The sequence below is a fragment of the Hyaena hyaena genome, unplaced genomic scaffold (genome assembly GCF_003009895.1).
Source record: "Hyaena hyaena isolate Hyena2069 unplaced genomic scaffold, ASM300989v1 scaffold_670, whole genome shotgun sequence".
NCBI classification, from domain to species: Eukaryota; Metazoa; Chordata; class Mammalia; order Carnivora; family Hyaenidae; genus Hyaena; species Hyaena hyaena.
The window spans coordinates 148,832-165,311 of NW_024081306.1; the positions used below are offsets into that span (position 1 = coordinate 148,832).

The following is a 16,480-nucleotide window of genomic DNA, read 5'->3' on the forward strand; positions in this document are numbered from 1 at the left end:
GAGACAAACAGGTGCTCTCAGAGCCTAAAGGAATCCTTGGCTTCATTAAGACGTCACCCACAGAGCAATGCATGTGGGCGCAGCTAGGTGCCGTGAACTCCGGCTTGCACCCGACCCCATCCCCCCAGAGCCCTGAAGAAGGGGAGAAAGTTATGATTTATCTCTAAGCTGATCGCTCCCCAAAGCGGATGGGATTTTCTGATGTGAGGTCTCACGTTGTCACACTCAGGAGCTAATATTTTTTGGCAACCGACAAGTCTCTCAGCCTAAAACAGCACCCTAGCTCTGCTGCCTGTGCTGCAGGACCCTAAGCAGGACTGTCAGGCTGAGTATGGACAAAAAAACCAAACACTCCAAAGAGTGTCATTTTCGTCAGCACCTGGGGAGGCCACACAGATACTCCAGTGTTCTCATGGCTAAAAATAACAGTGGAGACTGCTTGTCTTTGGGAATGACTTTCAGAATCAGGATGAGTCAAATCCACCCTCCCAATGCACACTTGCCACTACTGGAGATATTTGCTCAAAAGATTAATGCAGGTGCTGAATGTATTTCCATCCCAGGACTCCTTTCAGCTCTTCACAGATTTGACTCCGGCCTCCCAGAGAGAACAGAGGTCACAGCTAGAAAAGGTCTCAGACTCTTCTCCTCCATCACTCCTTCCAGGAAATAAGAAGCCCTCTTCATTGGCACCCAGGCCCCATTTTCCCTCCTTGCTGAGTGTGTTACACATATCGCTTCTCTCCTCATCCGTGAACTATACTGAACAATCAACTTTCCACCTCCACAGAAAAATACCTTGTTCCCTTCTGTTCCCACCTCTCTCTCTTCTCCCCTTCATCAGTGTGCATGAAAAAGAAAAATCCCACAGCCACTTTCTCTGCCTTTTAAAAATCCTATTTGGGGCAGAAGATATGAACAGACACTTCTCCAAAGGGGACATCCAGATGGCCAACAGACACATGCACGATGCTCAGCATCTCTCCTCATCAAGGAAATGCAGATCAAAACCACACTGAGATATCACCACGCCAGTCAGAGTGGCTAAAATGAACGAATCAGGAGACCTTAGATGCTGGAGAGGATGTGGAGAAACAGGCACCCTCCTACACGGTTGGTAGGAATGTAAACTGGTGCAGCCCCTCTGGAAAACAGTGTGGAGGTTCCTCAAAAAAAATTCACAGTAGAACTCCCCTACGACCCAGCAATAGCACTGCTAGGAATTTACCCAAGGGATACAGGAGTGCTGATGCATAGAGGCACAGGTACCCCAGTGTTCATAGCAGCACTCTCGACAATAGCCAAAACGTGGAAAGAGCCTAAGTGTCCATCAACGGACGAATGGATCAAGAAGATGTGGTTTATCTATACCATGGAATACTACATGGCAATGAGAAACAATGAAATCTGGCCACGTGTAGCAACATGGATGGACCTTGAGGGTGTTATGCTGAGCGAAATAAGTCAGGCAGAGAAGGATAGATACTTAATATGTCTGCACGTATAGGAGGTTTAGGAGGAACTTAATGGAGGACCATGGGGGAGAAGAAGGGGGAAAATAGTTGGGGAGAGGGAGGGAGGCAGACCATGAGAGACTCTTGAATACTGAGAACAAACTGAGGACTGATGGGTGTGGGGGAGGAGGGGGGAGATGGGCATGGAGGGGGGCACTTGTGGGGATGAGCACTGGGTGTTATATGGAAACCAACTTGACAATAAACTATTAAAAATTAAAAAATAAAATAAAATAAAAATAAAAATCCTATTTGGTCTTCCAGCAACCCCCACCCAGCCACTGAAAATCCTCAGCCCCCTTCCCTCCTGGTTTCTACCCACTTTCTAGTGATTCTCTTCAGACTCCTCCACTCCCCATGAAGGAAGCCATCCCCTCACCATGGCCTCAGCCAGCCTGGTTAAGGGACTGACTCCCCAGCCCCAGCCCCACCCCCTCAAAATCTCCTTGGCCCTTCATGAAGCAGGAACTCAATAATTCTATTTCCACCTCAAATACGTTCTTCTCTCCCTCTGAGTTCCCACCTCCTGCTCCTCCCACATGGCTTTGCTAGCTCTTCCTCCTTGCTGTCTGTCACCTCAGTCCTTGTCTCCACACCATACCAGCCTTTACTCAGGACACATCATCCCTCCCCCCAGGAACCATATGAGGAGCCTCCAGCGCCTGGGCTTTCAGCCCCTCTGCCTGCCTTCCACAGACACCTATGACATCAGCCCTCTGCTGAAGCCCTGTCAGGCTTCTCTGTGGCCAACTGAATAGGACAGTCTGGCCCCTGCTACCACATGCTCTGGCCACTCTGTCCAGACAACTACAGCTGGCCATTGAGCAACGTGGGTTTGAACTGCGTGGGTCCACTGAGATGTAGATTTTTTCAGCAAACACAGTATAGTACTATAAATGTACTTCCTCTTCTTTATGCTTTTCTTAATTACAGTTTCTTTTCTCCAGCTTACTTTACTGTAAGAAGGCAGTATATAATACATATACAGCATGTGTTCACCAACTGTTTACGTTATTGGTAAGGCATCCAGTCAACAGTAGGCTATGAGTAGTTAAGTTTTTGGTGAGTCAAAAGTTATACAGATTTTTGACTGCAAGGTGGGGGAAGAAAGGGACGGGGTCAGTGCCCCTACCCTCCCAGGTTGTTCAAGGTCAACTACATCCCCCAGGACCTGTCACACTGCTTCATGTTTCCATGCTTGAGTCATATATATACTTCTGTTTGCCTGGAATGCTCCACCTTCCTCTCTCTCTCTCTCCCAGAAATGTATACTCCTCCTTCAAGATGAAAAATTAAACCTCACTCCTCCTGCATAACCTATGGGGGCTGATGAGTCACCTCTCCCCAAAATCCACTCTTCATGTCCTCTAAGACTTACACTCTACACCACAACACTCTACACTTCCCTGCAGTGGCTGGGAAACAAAATGGAAGGCAGCTGTCCCCTTTCAAACCTCCTATAAAGGCCTTGCCAGGGAGGTGAGTGGTTCTCTCTCTCTCTGGCCCCTGAGGCCAGGACATGCTCAATGACATGGCCTCCACTGTAAATGAGGGTCTCTGCCAAAACTGGTAACCACCACAGGAGCCCTTCACAGGCTAGGAGTGGAGGGGGGCACTTCTAAGTACTAACTTCACCTTGACAGCCACCCTGAAGGGCCAGCAAGCCACCACCATTTTCCCCTGCAGACTGACCAAAGGAGATTAAGTCATTTGTCCAAGAAAAGAGATCAGTCTGTACCAGCCCTGGACTCTGAAAGAAAACCTCTTGGCAGTATACTCTGCCACAACAGAGGCCCCAGCTGTGCTACTCTGGAAGACTTAAGAAAAATCCCCAACAACATATATGTTGTTTACCAACCAGTCTGAGCACAAGATATGGTATAAGAATTGTTCTGACTTCAGTTAACATTTTCTTATGTATCTAGAAGCACAGGTAGTCAAAACCAGTTTGGAAAACGATGAGTTAAGTAGAATTAAATAAGCAACTTCCTTGCAGGACTTCAAAAGGCCTTTAATATGGTGCTTTGGGACTCTCCAAGAGGGGGCAGTCCAGACAATGTGTCCCGGTCTCATCTGAATGCGGATTACTGTTTTCAGGAACATCTCCTGGGACTCCACAGAACACAGCTTGAGAATGCCAGCTTACACACTCATGTAATTAATTAGAACTGGGTATAATTAATTAGATCTGAATATCATTAATAAAAAGTTACATACAGTAATGGCTAACTTCCTTCAATTTAATCACACTAATTATGTTGAGCTCAACCTAGTAGCAGCTCATACTGCTATTTTCTTAACACGTTTTTCATCCTTTAAAAAAGGTGTTGATGAAAATTTTTCTCTTAACATGCAACTTTAAAAAAAAGAAAGTTAGGTGTCAGAGCAGGCATTTTCAAGTATGTGAAAACACACATACCAAGCCTGAAAGCAAATCATTATGGCCAGTCTCAGATCCTCTCCTTGTCTCTTCAAGGAAAGGACACCAATAATATTGGGGAGCAATTACATGCCATGCACTCTCCATCCATGATGTGGTTCTCCATCCATGATGTGTGTAAGTCCCCACTTACAGATTAGGTCAATGAGTTTCTAGATCACAGCCTTCTGGAGCATCTACTATCCACAAGGCAACTGGGCTGGCATTTGAAGGGTGTAGAAGCAGGCATGCAGGTCCATGGAGAGATCAGCAGTGAGGCAGGAAAGCACAGAACAGGCTCACGTGGAGCTTAAGTGTCCAATCAAGGCCCCAAAAAGGGTGGCCCTTGAGCCTTGTCTACCAAGATAGGGAGAAGCCCATGTAAGAGGGATCAGCCACACAGAGCCAAAAAAAATACCCATGGGGACACTGCTGTGGAAACAACAGAGAATATCAGTGCACCAAGCCTGGCTATTCAGCCAAGATATAGAAACAACCCAAATGTCCATCAACAGATGAACAGATAAAGAAAATGAGATATACACATACAGTGGAATATTATCCAGCCTTTAAAACAGAGGAAATCCTGCCATTTGCAACCACACAGATGGACCTAGAGGACATTATGCTAGGTGAAATAAGGCAGTCTCAGAAGGACAAATATTGCATGATTCCTCTAACATCTAAAGTCTTCGAAAATATGGGGCGCCTGGGTGGCTCAGTCGGTTAAGCGTCCGACTTCAGCTCAGGTCATGATCTCACAGTTTGTGGGTTCGAGCCCCACGCCAGGCTCTGTGCTGACAGCCAGCTCAGAGCCCGGAGCCTGCTTCAGATTCTGTGTCTCCCTCTCTCTCTGCCCCTTCCCTGCTCACTCTGTCTCTCTCTCTCTCTCAGAAATAAATAAAACATTTTTAAAAAATAATAAAAATAAAAATAAAGTCTTCGAAAATAAAAAATAAAAATAAATTATTTAATTTAATTTAAAAATTAAAAAATAAAGTCCTCGAAGTTACAGAAGTAGACGTTAGAAGGGTGACTGCCAGAGGCAGAGGGGAGGGAGAAATGGGAAATTGTTCAACAGGTAGAAAGTTTCAGTTATGCAAGACGAGTGAGTTCTAGAGAACTCCCATGAAACATAATAGCTATATTTCAGTGAGGTATTATGTACTTAAAAATTTTTTTAAGAATGTACATCTCATGGTAGATGTTCTTACTATAAAACAAAAACCAAAAGGGACACAAGGACATTTTTGGAGTAAATGAATAAATTCATTACCTGAGTCGTGGTGACAGTAACATGAATGTATGTGTGTGTCCCAACTCCCCCAAACTGTATGCATGAATTATGTACAAGTTGTTTACCAGTTATACCTCAATAAAGCTGGGAAGAAAATAAAGAAAGAAACCCTAACCATTTCAATGACAAGACAAATGCAGAACCACCTATAAAAAGGTGAGCCGTAAAAGTCAGCAGTTCCAATTTAGAGGATTAGCGGGTAAATAGGAGCAAGAGCGCCCTGCCAGAGAGACACACAACACAGGGGCAGAGAGGTATGTGGGGGTCTACAGTGTGGTGTGCAATAGAACCTCTTTTATCAACTGTCTCAAGTACACAGAAGCAAGTGTGGAGAGTAACGTGACAAACATCCATGAACACACCATTTAGGCAACCCCAGTCCCCAACATTATCATCCCACCTCCTTCTTCTTCATATCATTTGCTCACTTTTTTCAATTACATTAACTTTTTCTAATTGCTTTGGAAGAGTTCTTTCTACAGAACAGAATGCTAATCCCTTACAGTAAACACATCTCAGATATTTATTCCAGATGGTAGTTTGCTTTAACCTTTAAAAAAATTTAATGTTTATTTATTCTTGAGAGAGAGGGAGAGTGAGAGCAGGGGAGGGGCAGAGAGAGAAGGAGACACAGAATCTGAAGCAGGTTCCAGGCTCTGAGCTGTCAGCACCGTGCTTGACATGGGGCTCAAACACGTGAGCTGCGAGATCATGACCTGAGCCAAAGTCAGATGCTCAACTGCCTGAGCCACCCAGGTGCCCCTAAACCTTTATATGGTGTCCCTGCTCTTAAAGAAGTTGCTAAATTGGTGTTTAATCAATTGATCTTTTTTGTGCCTGTATGTGTGTTTTACCTTTTCCTACCTTAAAAGCATATAAAAAATCTCTTCTAGCAAACCATGAGAGACTCTTGAATGCTGAGAACAAACTGAGGACTGATGGGTGTTGGGGGGAGGGAGGAGATGGGCATGGAGGGCGGCACTTGTGGGGATGAGCATTGGGTGTTATATGGAAACCAACTTGACAATAAACTATTTGTAAAAAAAAAAAAAAAAATCTATACAATTTAACATCTTGCCCTCCATAGTCATTAATTCTATTGGCATTTACTTGTGTGTATACTGTGAGGTAGGGATACCATTTTATCTTCTCCCATGCGGACAACCAGCTGTCCTGTATCACTTCCCACCTAGTCAATAACACATCTCTGCCACCTCCTGTGTTCCTTGTACATGTGAGAGTTTGTAATTAGGCTTACTATATGGTCCCACCCATCCCACAAATATCACACAATCTTAATTGCAACCTTCTATCAGGAAGCTCACTGCCCCACCCTTATGCCAGTTTCCCCTTAACATTCCAGCTGTTGTGTTTTCCTTTAATGTCTAGTAGCTGGAAATTTCACTGCCTTTCTTTGGATCTTATAAATTTTTTAATGTTTGTTTATTTATTTTAAAAGAGAGATAGAGCGAGTGAGCAAGCGCAAGCAGGAGAGGGGCAGAGAGAGAGGGAGAGAGAGAATCCAAGTAGGCTCTGAGCTGTCAGTGCAGAGCCTGATGCAGGGCTCGAACCCACAAACCATAAGATCATAATCTGAGCCAAGATCAAGAGTCAGATGCTTAATCGACTGAGTCACCCAGGCTCCCCTCTGAATCTTTTATTTTAAAATCATTCTTTGGGTGCCTGAGTGGCTCAGTTGGTTAATCATCCAACTTCGGCTCAGGTCATAATCTCATGGTTTGTGAGGCTCAGAGGCTGGAGCCTGCTTGAGATTCTGTATTTCATTCTCTCTCTGCCCCTCCCCCATCTGCGCTCTGTCTCTATCTCTCAATAAATAAATAAAAGTTAAAAAAAAATTAATAAAATAAAATAATTCTTGGTCAGATTTTACACAGCACTTTTACGTGTTTACACTTGGGCAAGAACATGCTGACATTAGCCAACCATTTTTGTGAATGCAACATCTTCTAACTTAACATATTTTCTGAGACTGCCCATGATTTAAACACACCTTATTAATCTTCCCACCATTCCTTCAGGAAATAACTAAATTTATATACAACTGGTCCTTGAACAACATGGGTTTGAAAGGCACGGTTCCATTTATAGGCAGATTTTTTTTTCCACAAATACAATACAGTGCTGTGAGTGTACTTTCTCTTCCTTATGACTTTCTTAATAACATTTTCTTTTATCTAGCTTATTATAAGAATACATTATATAATACATACAACATAAACATTTAAAAAATATGTGTTAATTGGATGTTTATGTTGTCAGGAAGACTTCCAATCAACAATAGGTGATTAGTAGTGAAGTTTCTGGGGTGTCAAGAGTTATATGCAGATTTTCAACTAAGGGTCAGCATCCCTAACCTTATGTTGTTCAAGGGTCAACTGTAATTAAAATCCAAACACTGTAGAGATCAACAGCCTGTATCATAGGATAGTTAGGCCTAGGATTTAATTCTCCTGGGGGGAAAAAAATTGAACACAGCCCTCAACTTTTACCATAAGTGGAAGCATATTCACCAAGTTATTCTATAAGGAGATGTCAGGCATAAACTCTGGGTATTAGTATTCTGATGCTACAGAGTGATTCGTTTGCGGTAGAAAAATAAACAAACCTCGGTCTCTTCTCTCTGAAGCTCTCCTCACAGAGATTTGTTCTGGCGATAATTGACATTTAAAAATATCCATCTCATTGCCACTTTTCTCTCACAGAAGAAATATGTTTTTCTGTGGGGAAGCTGCAGAGAATCATGACGAGTGTCTTCACTTAAATGGCTGTCCCATTACACTGCAGACGAGTGAGCACAATCGGAAAGAGAGCAAGATGTCCTGTCTATTGCAGCTGATTTTGATACTCTAATAGTATTCGGGGATACGTAAAAATCCCACTAGGTCTTTTTTGGGCTCTAAAGAAAAAAACACATTATACCTTGGAGGCACAAACAGAATTGCCCTGCAGTTCCATCAGAAAGCCACAATTTCATTTAGATAAAACTTCAAGAAGCCAATTTCACGGTGGACAGTTCCAAGAGGCCAGATGGACCGCACTGGCTGGCTGATCCTGGGCTCCCAGAAGATCAGAATGTCACCACAATTTGTGAGACCCATTCCCCATAGAACATCTCTCTTCACAAGCTACCCACGTTGTGGGTTACAAAAAAATTCTTCTCCCTTCCCAGAATCCCCTAAAATGCTTCAGTATTTTCATAGCTGAGGACAGTTGAGAAATCTACTCTGTGGGTGCCTCAGTCAGTTAAGCATCTAACTCTTGATTTCAGCTCATGTCATGATCTCACGGTTTGTGAGCTCGAGCCCTGCATAGGGCTCTGTGCTGGCAGAGCACAGCCTGCTTGGGATTCTCTCTCTCTCTCTCTCTCTTTCTCTCTCTCTTTCTCTGTCCCTCCCCTGCTCATTCTCTCTCCCTCTCTCTCTCAAAAATAAATAAACTTAAAAAAAATAAGTCTAAACAGAAAATCAAACGGGGTGCCTGGATGGCTTAGCCGGTTAAGCATCTGACTCTTGATTTCGGTTCAGGTCATGATCTTGTGGTTCATGAGTTCAAATCCCACATCATGCTCTGTGCTGGCGGTAGACCCTGCTTAGGATTTCCTCTCTCTCTCTCCCCCTCCCCTGTGCACATTTTCTCTCTCTCTCTCTCTCCCCCTCCCCTGTGCACATTTTCTCTCTCTCTCTCTCTCTCCCTCCCTCTCTCTCAAAAGAAAAAAATAAACCTAAAAAAAAGCAAACGAGATGGAAAATGCCTCACTGAAAACATGGAAGTAAACTCATAAACTTTAAAGACTGACAATTGAGGAAAAGTTCAGAAAAATGCTCACTTATTTTTTATGCTCAAATGCATTAAAAGTCATGCAGTTCCTGTGACATTTCCCCCTATGCTTCCTTGGATAGGGGCTGATTATTCTAACTCTTAAATGCCTTATGACTGTGCCACCCTCCCCACCCCCAAAGCCACCACAGAATCCCACCATGACATCAGTGATAAGAACAACCTCCAATACTATGTGAGGTGAATTCCTGCCCATGCACAGCACAGTGCTTCTGAGCAGCTACCTACACATAGGACAGAGGCTGGGTTAGAAAGTAAAATGAAGGCAGCTGCCTTGACTTACAAAAGAAGGTTCTTTCAGTAGCTCCAAGCAGTAGGCCCTGTGTCCTTCTGCTGCCCCAGAGGCAAAACAGTGGTTTGGAACCCGGGTCTTGACACTCCAGTATCCCAACTCTGCCCCCTCTGGTCTTCATAATTATCCTCAAATTGACACAGAACTTCCCCACTGGGAAATCCCAAATTATTCCTCCCGTTTGGAAGTCCACAAGCCACTACATCCCTCCGTATGACACTCTGGACTGGTGACCAGCACTGCCCTGTCCAAGCCCATGGATGCATAAGATCCCACGGAATCCACCAGAAGCTCAGGCCTGCTCTGGCACCAAGACACAGAAACCATTTCTGGCTCCTGGCTGCCTAACCTCCAACAACAGTCTCCTCTCCACCCCGCTCTCCAAACACACCCCAACCCATACACCAGCTTCTCCACAACCCAGCCTGTAGGGTATCTTTGGTCCAGGAAAAAGAGCCCCTACTCTTCTTTAGTCAGAACACATCTCCTACAAGCATCCCCTGTACCAGGCACTCAGGCTGCACCAGAGCTACAAAGACCTATGCAAATCTGCTGCTCTAAGTCCTATGCGGCCAGAGCAAACTAAGGGCAGACCGCCGCCGGTCAGGGGGGTCAGGGCCGCAGTATAGCTTCCCCCACAGGGCAACAGCAACATGGAGCCATCCCTCATTCCTGAGAGGCTTAGAAGGGCTCTTTGGGATCAAAGCTAGACTCTTCCTCTCAGCCTCCTGATATTGCACAGTGGTGGACTTCTAATTAGACACAATGTCGCCCAAGTTTGATAGTGAAAGGTTGTAAATGGTGTTTATTGCTGGTGATATATATTGATTTTTAATATAAACAGGAATCTAGACAGGAGTTACACAAATAAATGACTGAAGCCGGTGAGGGCTATGGTTTTCAGAAGCACTAGAGGAGGGGATGGTGGTGGCAGGGAGGGGCGGTGATACTGCTGTCTCAGGGGTGACAGGGAAAGGTGTCCATTCCAGGCAACAGAAGCTCCCCGCTGTGAGCCCAGTGCTCATGGGCTCCTTGGCTGCAAACCAAGCCCAGCCTCAGACTCCCTGTGTGGAGACTAGCACTGAGTTACACATCCCCAGCTTCCCAGGAAATACAGAACCGTGGCAGATGCCCAGATCCACCTGAAGTGTGGCATCCCTCGAGGAACATAATTCCATTTCACACATGTCAGAAGCGAAACCGCACTCCGTGCAAGCCGACCCCATATTTCTTACCGAAAACAAGCGGGTTGGTAATGTCCCCCAAAGCCTCCTGGTGATGAAATCTTTCTGAAATAAAACAGAAGGAAACAGAGGAAATTAGTTGGGTTTCTGAAAAGATACGGGTGATCACACAGCGCTCCTGCAACTATAGACATCTGAAGGAGTGAGAGGTTTTGAATTACCTGTAAAAGTGAACCAGTTCTCATTCTAATGAGACCATCACAAATTACCAGAGACAAATAATTAAAATGTTTCTTGAGCCATTCCTCACATAATTATTGCCTTAAGAACATCATGTTGGGCAAATAAAGCAATGGCTTGTGTATCACTCTGGAAGGAGAGGCCGTCCGCATTTTAATGAAGCTCCTCAAAGCCCTCATGAATATGTATTTCCCCACAACAAAGCTTGACCCCACTAGTGTGCAGAACCGGTATTCTGGGACACTTTCAGAGGGCGGTGGGTGTACCTGTGGGGGCTGGGGAGATGAAGACAGATTAAAAGAAAGAGAAAGGAAAGCAGGCCACCTCTCATTTCCTCTGCCTAGGTTCACAGCCCACCCCTCCTCATGGGCAAAGGGGTGTCAGAAAGAGAACAGAAAACAGGCCATCAGGTTTCACACTCCTCTTGGACAGAGAGAGAGCTTTGCAAATGAAAGCTGAATAAGTCTAACTGGTTCAAGGGCTCAAGGTGAGGCCCTGGGTTGGATCAGGAATTCAAGGTGGGGCAGCAGATGACCAGAGAGGTGGGAAGCCCAGGATGGTGCGAGAGGAGGGGGATTTATTGGTCTTAAATATCAAATCAAAATTCCTCTTTTCCCAAAACTGTATGTTAACTATACTGGAATTAATTTTTTTTTTTTTTAATTCCTCTTCTCCCTCCAATTTGGCTAAAGACAGAATACATCATAAAGGAACGTCTTTGTTTCTTTCAAAACCACAGCAATGGCAGCCTCCTCCCCAGGTTCTGGTCTGCTGGGAACAGAAGGTCTAAGAGCATTTCGTGAACAGCTGTGCTGGCTGGACAGTTCACCTTCAGTCTGGTCCTGGGGACTGAAGTCACAGGGGATGACATCATTCAGGGTGGGGGAGGGGAAGGTAATATGGTCTTGCTATTGGCACAAGCAGACACTGGCTTCTACTTTATCACAAAGGTCTTACCTGGACCCAGGGTTGACACTTTTTTAATGAAACCTGACAGTCATTCTCATTTCCCTAGACAGACATTTCTAGCAGTGGGTTTTAATTAGGGAATTGGGGGGACTTCCCTGTCACCCCAAACTGGCCCACTGCAAATGCTTCTAGTTCAGATATTTTAAAAAATGACTGGCTATCCCTTAGAAGGCTGAAGGTGCCTCCTTTTGACCAAGCCATTTGTATATCTGTAATCTGTTTGTCTCTGCTCAGAGGGAACTTGATATCCACATAGTTGCTCAAATTCCAAAGGGTATGGTGCTTTCTGTTGCCTTTTTTTTTTAAGTTTATTCATTTATATTGAGAGAGAGAAAGAGAACAAGTACAAGCAGGGGAGGGACAGAGAGAGGGGTAGAGAGTCCCAAGCAGGCCCTGTGCTGACAGTGTGGCTCCATCCCAGGAACTGTGAGATCATGACCTAAACTGAAACCAAGAGTCAGACCCTCAACTGACTGAGCCACCCAGATGCCCCTTCTGTTGGCCTCGCCTTCATCATGTGTAAAAGTGGATCAAACAATAAGTTTGATCTTAAAGGTGGATGAGAAAGCACAACAAAGCCCCCAAAACACTGCCTGGGAACACATTAGCATCAAACAGTATTTCCTTCTTTACCCCCAAATCCCACCATCCCGGGACCTCCAAAAAGAAGTGACTTCAGGGTCAGTGCACATACTAACTGCTATGTTCAGAGGCAAGAACACTTCACTAGTGGTCTTAAGACAGGGCCTCAATTCCTCACTCTGCTACAAGTTGGCTCTGTGAACTCAAGCAGGTCAGTGAGAAAGACCTCTGTCCTCTCCCAGAATTCCCCCCCTCCAGCTCTGGGCAGTTTTGATCAGGGAAGGGCCTAGAAGCCTCGGTCTACTAGCACAAGCTAGAATTCTCCCCACATGGCCACTGTGTCCTCCCCTCCCCTCTCAGGTCTACAGCTACCCGCACTGCCCAGAGCCACCGTGGGCCTATGCAAGTGTCCTTCTGCCCACAGGCCCAGCTTCTCCCATTCCCTCCCAGCCCAGAAGCACCTCAGGGAAACTCAGAGCCTTTCTTCAGCTGAGCTTCCCTGACCTGGAGAGGCCTGCCCCACTGTTCCACCCGGAGGAAGGAGTCCCAGCTCGCTCACTCTCGCTCTCTATCTCTCACTCTCTCTCTCTTTCTGCCTGCCCTCAGTCTGCAAGTCTCCTGAGAGGACAGAGTCTCATTCATCGGTAGCCTGAGCATCCCCCACATCCTCCACACAGACTCCCAACAGAGGAACAGAATCGCCAAACTGCCTTGGGGAAAGGGCAGACAGAGCTCTGCACTTTACATAACACTTTTCCATAGGAAGAAACAGGCCCACATCTTAACTCAATTTAGAATAGGTTTTTAAATGTCTATTTATAGGCATCACACAAGTACCCCCTGTGGACAATGGAGGACTCAGGGCTCCGGGCTCTGGTCCGCCACTGTTCATTAGCATTCTTTTCATGTCTGTCTTCTCTAATTTCCTCAGCAGTTTTTAACTCAAGAGCAAGGTCACCTACCACTTGGACCCAGCATCACTTTCCATTTTCTCCAAAGGAAAATATGAATTTTCTCTTCCGCGCAGCAGTAGCCTTGCCCCGCCCTCTCGGGGACCCTTGCTTGCATTGGCTAAAGCAGAGTTGTGTTATTTTGGCAAACTTTGTCTCTGGACAGACATTTCACCTTAAATAAAAAACAGCAGTCATGAGCACAAAGACCTGGGAAGGCCCTGGGGGGTCAGCCGGTCCCCGCTGGCTCTGAGTCCCTCACCTGGCCAGGCACATTCAGAGAGGGCTGGAATGAACACAAAGGATCACCTACACTTCGGAACAGCCAGGCTTTTCTTTTCAGCCATGTACGGCCACACTAGTGTCCCATCCTCTATCTGTCCTCCCTGGAGACATCAAGGGCCAGGTTACTTCCCCTGTTCATCTTGGTCGTTTGTGATTAGACAGAAATCTGAGAGCCTGCTCTTCTTCAGGAAATGCACAAGCAATTTTGGAATAATCTCCTATTTCTTAGCAAGCCCCGGGCTGGAAATGAAGTACTCAGGTCTCCCTGTAAGACTTAAACACTCCACCTTCCAAGTTATTGGCCCACCCACAAGTTATTTGGGGTAGGAGTGGGGAGGGGGAGGTCATCCTGTATTCCAGCCTCCCAGGGGAGATGTGAAATACAAAGCCACGGGAGCCTGGGAGATGCCACGAAGGCTCCTCCTGTCTGCATGCTGACAACCAGATTCTCCAGGGTCCGGAGACCCCAGTCCTTGGAACCAAATACAGAAGGAAAGGCAGGCCCTGGCCTGGGGCACTGAATCCACAGCAGAATTCAGGCACAGAGAATACTTCCAATAAACAGCCCTCCAGCTGCCTGACTTCAAATACCACGAGGCTCAGCTCTCTTCTGACTGCTGTTGCTGAGGCGGTTGTTATTTGGTTTCAGGATTAATTAGCTTTCTCCCAGGATGCCCACTGCAACCTGCCATTGTGGGTTCTCTATTATGCGACATGCACATTTCTGGCAATCTATTGGATCTCTGATCAAACAGAGCCTTTGAAATGCCATGTTTTCAGACACTCAGGAGGTAAACAGAAATCCTAAATATTGCTTAGAGTGGACGGTTCATAAATTTGCTGATTACCTTTGATATTATGTCAGGGGAGGTGATGGGAGGTCCCAAATCCGCAAACCATCCCGGGGCCCACTAATGGCTCAGGCGGCTGGGGAGGAGGCCTGAGACAGGAAGTTACTTAGGCTAAAAGAACCTTGATGGGTGCGGATAGAGCAGCTCATGTGAGCCTCTACCCAAAGCAGGAGTTGCAAGCCCTGGAGCACAGGACGGTGCTGAGCCAGGGGAAGCAGCTGTCACAACCAATCTGTGTAAGCATTTTCTTGGCAAAGTTAAGGCAACACTCACAGTTTCGTGGAAGCCCAGACGTAGGAGCTGTCCTGGGAGGATGCCTGGCACACAGAGGCAGACAGAGGTGGACGTGTCCAGCACAGAGGCAGGATGGCTGATCTTAAGCCTTACAAAGTGGCCGGAGATGTGCACAGCAGAATCACCACCCTACTGTCATACTAGTATCTCTTCCTCCAGCTGAGCCGAGAGCTACACCTATAATTCCTTGAACCAAACAGGCAACCCAGTGCTTTGTAAAAGGCTAGGGCCCTGGGCATGCGGGTTTGGGGATATTATGGTATGCTATGGTTGGGTGGTAAAACAAGTAGAATCTGATGAGCAATAATAACCCAGATTCAATGAAACACATGCTGATGGAAGACTCTGGCCACAGTGAGCAGAGGCCCTAGGGGAGGGCTGGGAAGGGTCTGCACAGAACACAGTGGCCAGAATGATGGGGGAAGGGCCAGGGTGTATCACAGGCAGGGTGTACCAGCTGCACACCCAAGCAGCTCAGGTGTGGCTCTTTCTAGAACCAGCCCAGTGGCTGCAAAGCCAGGTCGTCTATAGGACTGTCAACACCTCTGCATGGTGGAGAGCACAGGGCCTTCATGAGCCAGCCCAGGTGGCCATGGGGATCATCTGCACTGGGCTGTCTCGCAGAGGGGAACAGACAGCTGGCAGAGGTCAGCGTCTGGCAGACAAGCCACTGCCTAAGGAGGCCTCCTGGGACCTGGTACTGTAGCTACCCCAAGCTGCCCTGAGGGGGATGTGGCATGACAGAGCCCAGAATCCCCACAGGTATGGCTGGAACCACAGGATAGGACTTTGTGGGGGTGTGAATACTCCCCAGGTTTACTGTGGGGCTGGGGCTGGGGCAGGGGGGTCTTCCACTTCCTGATGAGAAGGACACACAGCGACAGTGCTCAGTTGGGCACAGCAGGGTCGTTCCAAGGGAAAGTCCCTAAGGAATCATTTCAAGTACTGGCCACAGACCAATTACAGTGAGGAAACAGGAGCTGGGCTCAGAGAGGGGCTCCAGGTCCTCAGACCCAGATAACAAAAAGATGCAGCCCAGGTTATGGGGGAAAGGGGGTTGGGGGGTGGGGCAGTGATGGTAAAGTTGGGAGATTTTCCAGCTTGAGTGGACATAAATAGGTTGTTTACAAATAAAAATCTCAAAATACTAAATAACTGAGCCCCCAAGCTAGCTACAAGGTAAGTCTTCAAATGCTACTAGCTCTATAAGTACCAGCATGTATTATTTTTCTCCTGGGCAGGAAGCTGCATCTTTAGAATAAAGAGCTCAAACCTTGAGATTCTCATGTCAGCAAATGTTTTGGGGAAAATCTGGATTTAAAACTCTGTCTTCAAAGGTCTCAAAGTTTTAAACAACAATGGTTTCATCTGAGAAGGCGGCTTCTAAGAATGCTTTTAAAAAGCATTAGGAATCACATACAAATCGCTGACAATGAAACAGTCAAAACTCTCCATTCTTGGAAGCTTATCTTTCAACTTCTGGAGGTGACAGTCCACAGAGGATGAGCCACATTCTGCCATGAGATTCCTTGCTTTGGGAAGATCCTCACTCCCTGCTCCAGATTCCAACGCAGAGACACTTTATATGTGATTAGTTTACTGAATGGGGACTGTTCTTTCAAGGTAATTATTTGTTTCCTCTCCATGGGGCCCATGAGGCCACCCCGATGGCAGAGTTGGGGGTAGAGACATGGATTATTTCAATCCATTTCAAAACCTAGAAATTTGCTCTAAACCCAAACTGG

General features: G+C 46.2%; 1 protein-coding gene across 4 annotated transcripts in view; it reads right to left on the reverse strand.

Moving 5' to 3' along the window:
* The window catches only part of APBA2 (amyloid beta precursor protein binding family A member 2), a 262,791-nt gene that overhangs the window by 110,172 nt on the left and 136,139 nt on the right, over positions 1 to 16,480 (reverse strand). For all 4 annotated transcript variants that reach the window (XM_039217199.1, XM_039217198.1, XM_039217196.1 and 1 more), the window contains exon 3: positions 10,616 to 10,669. The gene's annotated coding sequence lies outside the window, so the exon portion shown is untranslated. The remainder of the gene's footprint in view (positions 1 to 10,615; positions 10,670 to 16,480) is intronic.